The following is a 7,651-nucleotide window of genomic DNA, read 5'->3' as shown; positions in this document are numbered from 1 at the left end:
TATATATATATATATATATATATATATATATATATATATATATATATTTATATATATATATGTATCTCCCCCAAGTTGGTTTCAACCTGTGACCTTCCTGCCTCTGCCTCTAAAGAACTAGTATCCCAAGTATAAGTTTGGGTCTTGCTAATCTCTCTGGGTAATCCATACTTCAGTTCTTTGTGTTTGAAAATAACTCATTATCTGCACCCTGCCCCTACTGTCGCCTCCCACTCCCACCCCAGCTTGCCTGCTGACCTGTTTCTGCTTAAACTCTTAAAAAATTTGTTTGTATGTCACATACACAGAGGTCAAGAAACAACTTCCAGGCATCAGTTCTCCTTTGTCTGGGTTCTGGGGATTAGACTCAGGTTGTCAGACTTGACAGCAAGTATCTTTACCTGCAAAGCCATTCTGCACCTGTGTTTCATTGCTGGCAGTGTAAAGGTTCCCCTACATCTACTTACAGTCACCAAGCTCTCTCGCTTTTTTTTTTTTTTTTTAGATTTTATTTATTTATTTTATGTATTCACCATTGCTCTCTTCAGACACACCAGGAGAGGGCATTGGATCCCATTGCAGAAGGTTGTGAGCCACCATGTGGTTGCTGGGAATTGAACTCAGGACCTCTGGAAGAGCAGTCAGTGCTCTTAACCACTGAGCCATCTCTCCAGCCCACTCTCTCGATTTTTATCTCTGGAATCGTTCTTGAGTTTATGGAAACATCTTACTGCTTCACTTGAGACTTCATCCTTTCTTCCATGGACTGTTGTCACAGCTTCACAAACAGCTTCTGTCCTGTCCATGGGTTAGTCAGTGTGACTCCATAGTCTCTGAAATGCTAATCTAATCAGCAACTTTGAACTCTGTGTAGTTTTAGTGACACTGTGTGCTCTGCTGTTTCTAGCTTCAGTACCAGGCTGTATTGTAGGTTGCTACTTGGCTTGTTCTCAAGCCGTCCAACTTTTTTCTTATCTTGTAGATTAAGCATAGACCAGGTATAATAGCAATAGTACTTGTAGTGCCTGCTATGGGTCAGGCAGTGTCACAAGTATATAGCATTCATTCATTCATTCATTCATTCATTCATTCTTTACAAGGTACTGAGTAGCCATCTAAATGATTCCCATTTCCAGATGAGGGAATAGATAGGAAGTTGTTACTCTCCACAGGTCCGACAGTGAGTGAATGCCCAAATCCAGATTTGGACCCAAGTAGCTTTGATTGTTCTCAGCCCCTCAGAGCTGCCTCTCCTGCTGATTTTCTCAGCCCCCACCCCCAATTCCCCTTGACTTACTATAAGGATCCTATCTTTGATTCCATACCAGTTCAACTCACAGATGGCCTGACATTAATTTGAAGTCCATAGGACAGAACTAAAGGGGATTTTATTGTACACTTTCTGGTCAGGGAGCCAGCATACAGAAGAGTGTCAGCTCCTTTGTGCCTGCTCTTCAGGTAGGTAAGCAATGAAGGTCATTGGAAGCAATGACCTTTGTTGTCTTGGCTGCATTCATGTCTTGGAAAGCCTTGACTGAACACCCAATTAATTTCTTTCTTTTTTAAAAAATTTTTTTAAAAATGTAATCTTTTTTTACAGTCCGGATTTTATCCCCCTCCTGGTCTACCCTCTGGCTGTTCCCCCATCCCCATGAGGATGTCTTCATCCCCCCAACCCTCCACTGCACCGGACCCCTCCACTCCCTGTGGCCTCCAGTCTCTTGAGGGTTAGGTGCATCTTCTCTGACTAAATCCAGACCCGGCAGTTCTCTGCTGTATATGTGTTGGGGGCCTCATATCAGCTGGAGTATGCTGCCTGGTTGGTAGCCCAGTGTTTGAGAAATCTTGGGGGTCCAGGTTAGTTGATCTTCCTACAAGGTTACCCTCTTCCTCAACTTCTTCCAGCTTTTCCCTAATTCAGCCACAGGGGCCAGCAGCTTCTGTCCATTGGTTGGGTGTAAATATCTGCATCTGACTCTTTGAGCTGCTCGTTGGGTCTTTCGGAGAGTGAGCACCCACTTTCATTTGGCTGTCTGTTAGTTGCTTTCTGTAGCACTCTGTTGGAGTCCTTCGGTGTGGCTCTCATGCTTTACAGTAAGCATTTACAGTCTCATGTTTTCTTCCTTGTCTGACTCTCCTCTTTCAGATAGGGGCTACAGCTGAGCACCTGTTACCCTGACTTGCAGCATGTGGTAGGAGGGACAGATGTTTGTACACTCACCTAGATGAGTGTGCGCAGTAGGTTTGAGAGTGTGGTGAGTGGACTAGGGGTAGAGTATATGGGTTCAAGGTAGAGTCCTGGAACCAGCTCCCTGGGCTTTATCATGGCTCCACCTCTTCCTTGTGTGGTCTTTGGCAAGTTTGTGCCTCAGTTTACTGATCTATAAGACTCGGGTAATAGTAGAATCAATGTCATAGTTTTGTGAATGAAAAAAGCGGCTTTTTCAACCCGTAGTTAGAGTTCTGACCGTGGGAAGCTGGAATTAGGTTTCCTCAGTGGTCCGTACATGCCGTAGTGTTCTTGTCGAGCTCAGAATTCAACTTGAGGGAGTTACTTCTTTCAACCATGTCAGACTTGGGATTGAACTAAGGTGGTCAGTTTTGGTGGCAAGCACCTTCACTTGTCGGGCCATCTTGCCAGCCCCAGAGAGATCCCTGTAGTATGTGTTTGATCCTATTACATTGCTCTTTTCACAAGCCTCCAGTAACTCTTCATTTCTTTTGGAGTAAAGGAATATCTGCAAGGATAGATCTGTTCTTCTAGATCTTACTCTGTGCTGCTTGTCCCCTTGCAGAGCTACTGGGTACTTCCTCAATTGTGGCAGGCATTGTATGTCCCTGAAGCCTCTAGCTTGGCAGCTCTCTTCCCTCAAATGGTCACATGCCCCTGGCTTTTTCTCTTTTGCTTTAGATGGTAAGTAGGAGGCACCTCAGTCACTAGTCCTGTGCTAACTTGTTTACAGTTGCAACTCCATCTCTCCTGCATCATTCTTCCCCTGCGGTTTGTTCCACAGTGCTTCTGGCTGCCGTAGTACTCATGCTTTGTTTGCCAGGCCGACCTCATTAGAATGTGAGCTCCATGAAGGCAGGGTTGTGAGTATAAGTGCACACTGTGTTCGGTATCTAGAGGAGTGCCTGGCACATGTCAGCATAGTTGCTGTCCAGTGCATAGTTGCTGAATGTACCCATTCAGTACTTAGCTATTGCTATGGGTGGATTCTTTTCTTAGAGGTAGACAGGCCCTGCAGTGCAATGGGAATATAAAGGAACAACTAACTTGGGATTCATTAGGAAGTTCCTGAAAGAATTGGCCGTTGAGCTTGAATTTGAATATGAGTAGGAGGCACCCAAGTAAAGAGGTGCACTTGAATGTGGAGAACATTGGGTGTCTTCTTATTTCTTATTTATGTTTTTGAGATAGTCTCTTACAGAACCTGGGGCTCACAGACTCTAGCTATACTGGCAAGCCAGCATGGGAATCCTGGAAATCCTCATGGTCCTGCCTCCCCAGGGCTAAGATGACAAGCGTGCTATCAGATGACAAGCGTGCTATCAGGTCCTCATCCTTGCATGGCTAAGATTTAAGTACGTGATCACCTGCGCCTGTGCCGTCTTCCCAGCCAGGCAGACAGGCTTCCTAGAGGAAGGATGTAGAATAAGGAACAAATACAACTTGTGATTGCTGTTTGCTTTATAGTGGTCTCCTGCAGTCTTAAGTGTTGGGAACTTGCTATGTATTGATGATGACCTTGACCTTCTGATCATTTGGCATTCCTCCCAAGTGCATGATTATGGGCATACACCGCCATGTCTGGTTTGTGCAGTGTAGAGATCTAACTCGGTATTTCTTTCATGCATCATAGTGAACACTCACCAACTGATTGACATACTCAGCACTGCATTTTTTTTTTTAAAGACAGAGTCTCACTATGTAGCTCTGGCTGTCCTGGCACTTTCTAAGTAGACCACACTTGCCCTTTGAACTCAGAGAAATCTGCTTGCCTCTGCCTCCCTAGTGTTGGGATTAAAGGCTCTCATGCCTGACTTGCAGTTTGTTTTTAATACAATGATTTGAGCTCTAGGTCTCAGATCTAGACCTATCAGAACTATCAGAACACATATGGCAGGAGTTGGTAAAAGGTACTGAAATAAGTGACAGGATTTGTTTAGACTATTGATATTTCGAGTATAGATTTTAGTAGCAAAGTTCTTTGGTTTAGTCAGAAACAGTTCTGAGGGAATCAGAAATGACCACAGATGTCTTTTAAGTCACATAGTAAGGTTTCTTGGCCTCAGCATTGCCAATAGTGACATTTTGATGGTGCAATTCTTTGTTGTGTTTCCTTGTGCACCGTGGCATGATTTACAACATCTCAGTGTTCATCCACGTGTCTGTAGCACCAGTGTGACAACCAGAGATATTTCCAAACATTGCCAAATGTCTGATACTATTGCCATTGTTGAGTTTCAGCAAGTGATTTAAGGAAAGAAACAGTCATACCTTCATGAAATAACTACCTTACTAAATCAAGAGTTGTGTCAAGCAGTTTAGAGCAGACAGGCTCTTCAGTATTTCTACAACTAACAAATGAAGGCAGAAATAAAGTGTCTGTAAGGCCACTTGGGCCTGGGGTTCAGAGAAGGATTTGCAAGGGGTGCTTGTATTGGATGGAAGAGAATAATTTGCTGTGTTGGAGAAGAGCACATTTCAAACATTTCCCAAGACCAGAAGACACGTAGTTTCCCTGAGAATTGCAGGAAGTGGAGAGGAGAAGGGCTTATGGAGAAACCAGGCTGTAGAGAGCCCTTTATGCTGTCTGTAGAGGCCTTTAGGCTTACATGTGACAATCATCTCAGACTTATGGTGTAGAGCAGTATAAACTGAGGACACCTAGACAGGAGGCAGGCTCCAGGTGGGTTCCTTCCCACGTCTCAAAAGGTTGAAAGGAAGGATGTAATTGGTGGTGAGCTTCCGAGCTTCTTAGGTTATTGGTAGGATGTGCTCCTCATGCCTGAGGGCCCCTGTTGTATTTACCTAATATTTGAGACATTTTAAGTGCTCTTGGTCTTTGCTGTGTAGTTCTGAAAACCAGCACTTGCTTCTTCAAGTCTCTTGGGAATCTCTTTACCATTGCCCTCTTCACTTGGTTAAGGAGTCTTGTATGACAGAATGTATGTTCACACCTTTGTCTTGTTCTTTTGTATAAGGTCCCACCTTTACTCAAGGAAAGGAGTAGCTACACCAAAGAGGTGGATGATGCAGAGGCCAGACTCTGCAACTGCCTTAGAATTCTGTCTCCCCCATAAATCTGTTCCTTAAGGGCAGCAAGTCTTGATAGTCTCTGTCTCGGGTGCCTTACACATTGTAACACTCATCAAATGAGTAAAGTCTATGAGTGAGTACTTGGTAGGCAAATGAGCAGCAGTGCTTTCTACCTAAGTCCTTAAACCAATGATTTCATATTGAAAACAGTCTAGTCGCTTTGACATTGTTTGTGTCTTCACTCTAGAGAAAACTATAAACATTTTTACCTGAGATCTTAAAGTAAAACCTCAAATTACTTATTTTTACAGCTGCCAATCAAGTCTATTATGTCAGAGAGACAACACCAAAAAATAATTTAGGGCTACATTTCAGGAAACTGGCAGATTTCTTATAACTGCTGAAATCATTGTCAGGTTTGGAGCTTTGAGAGTGGCGTGTTGTCTGAAGTTTTACTGCTACTGCTGGTTAATAAACATTATTTCAGGAACCTAAAAGTGCTATGTTCTAAAAGGGGAAGTAAGACTGTAGTGTGTGATTTCTGTATTATTGTTAACTTGGTGGTCAGTGCTTACATTCTCTGAACTTGTCATCAGGAATATCGTAGGCAGACTTTCAACTTGGAGTCGTCCATTGAGAAGGAATGACACTAAAGCCAGTTTTATCCTCACCCTTGATACTCTTCACCATTGATATTGGGCTTCAGGAAAACCCCTGTGTGTTCTGGGAAACTGAACCACACAAAAACAAGCATTGCACATTTTTCTGGGCTATCAATTTTGGTAACTTTTTTTTTCCTAAAGATTTATTATTTTAAGTATGTTAATGTGTGTGTGGTGGGAGTGTGTGCACAGGAGTGCTGATGCCAGAGGAGACAAGCAGTGACTGGAGGATCCTAGGAGCTGGAGCTATTGTAGGTGGGAACAAAACTCAGGGTCTCTGGAAGAGCTGTTCGTGTTCTTCACCACACAGCCACTTCAGTCTGGTGGATGTCTGTTCATTTGTTTGTTTTTATTCTAGACTGCCTTGAACCTGCAGTGTAGCTGGGGATGACTCTGAACTTCAGGTCCTACTGCCGCCACCTCCCAAATGGAGAAACTACAGGCCTGAGCCATCACACTTTGCCCTAGTAGTGCATGTATTTTTTTTTCTTTAAAAAAAAAAAAAGAGGTATAGTTGTTTTTGTTTTTTAATAGGATAGAATGTAATTAATGAGTTGTAAAAACAAGTTTTCTGGCCTGATAGCAGTGACCTAGCCTTTAGTCCTAGCACTGGGGAGGCAGAGGCAGGAGTGATGTACAGAGTAAGTTCCAGGACAGCCAGGGCTACACAGAGAAACTCTGTCTCCAAAATACAAACCAAAACAAAACCACCTAAATTTCCTGGCACTGTGAATGTCGCCCAATCGTGGTGTTTGCCTAGCATGCACATACCACACACATAAATTTGAAGATGGCCCAGTTGCCATGTAAGCATGAGAACCTGAATTCAGATCCCCAGAACATAAAACCTGTGTGCATGAGGTGTGCCTGTCATCCTAGCACTAGGGTTGTGGAAACAAGTGGATCCCTGAAGCTCACTGGCAGTCAGTCTAGTTGGATTGTTGTACTTTAGGTTCAAAGAGACTCTGTATCAGAACATAGGAGGGAGAGTACTTGAGGAAGACACGCAGTATCCAGCTTTGACCTCCACAGAGACACGGTCTTGCACCTGTGCAGACACCTATATACACTTGCTGGAACATGTAAGTATAGCATACATAGTTTTTCTTTTGGTGATGATTGGGAAGTAGTTCAAAGCCAGGCATTTAGAGGCCAAGATTTTGGAATTCCATTTTCACTACATTTGATCATTGTAAATCATAATGTGAGCCCAGATTCGAGGACAGGGCAGTGGACTTCAACTGATTGGCTTGATGTGAGGAGCTGCACAAAGATTATCTGCCATGTGCCCAGTAAGGTCTTTAATTCCTGTAAGGCTTAGTTTACAAAGCAAAGAGGTTAGTACATCCCGGTCTGGCTGTTAATAAGCACTACTCATGGGAAATGCCAACAGGACTCATCTATCACTATTCTTGTGTTTCTGCCTAAGCGAAGCCCAGCCATCCTTAAAATGCTGTCACTTCCTTTCTGGGACTGTCTTGAAAGCATACAGCCATTGGGAGTTGGTGTGTGCATTGCACTGGGTTCTTGTTAGGTCTGTGTGGAAAAGCACATGTGCTGGCACTGTCAGCTTGTAGAGGACCAGCACACTCATGTAGATTCCTAGTCTCACTCTAAAATAGTGAATGAATCTCATTCAAAAGAACATACAAGGTTTTCTTTGCTGCAGCTGTTGTTGCTGTAGAGGGAAAAGTTATGGATACTGGGTATATAGAATCCTTTTTAG

General features: G+C 43.4%; 1 protein-coding gene across 2 annotated transcripts in view; it reads left to right on the top strand.

Moving 5' to 3' along the window:
- The window catches only part of Mapkap1 (MAPK associated protein 1), a 203,429-nt gene that overhangs the window by 255 nt on the left and 195,523 nt on the right, over window positions 1-7,651 (top strand). Inside the window, exon 1 of one of the 2 annotated variants that reach the window (XM_028785077.1) lies at window positions 6,788-7,007. The exons of the other annotated variant lie outside the window; for it this stretch is intronic. The gene's annotated coding sequence lies outside the window, so the exon portion shown is untranslated. Of the gene's footprint in view, window positions 1-6,787; window positions 7,008-7,651 lie in introns of those variants that run through there. 2 annotated transcript variants of the gene reach the window in all.

This window comes from Grammomys surdaster, unplaced genomic scaffold (genome assembly GCF_004785775.1).
Source record: "Grammomys surdaster isolate TR1022 unplaced genomic scaffold, NIH_TR_1.0 125098, whole genome shotgun sequence".
In the NCBI taxonomy this organism is placed as follows: Eukaryota; Metazoa; Chordata; class Mammalia; order Rodentia; family Muridae; genus Grammomys; species Grammomys surdaster.
This window is presented reverse-complemented; position numbering and strand designations above follow the sequence as displayed.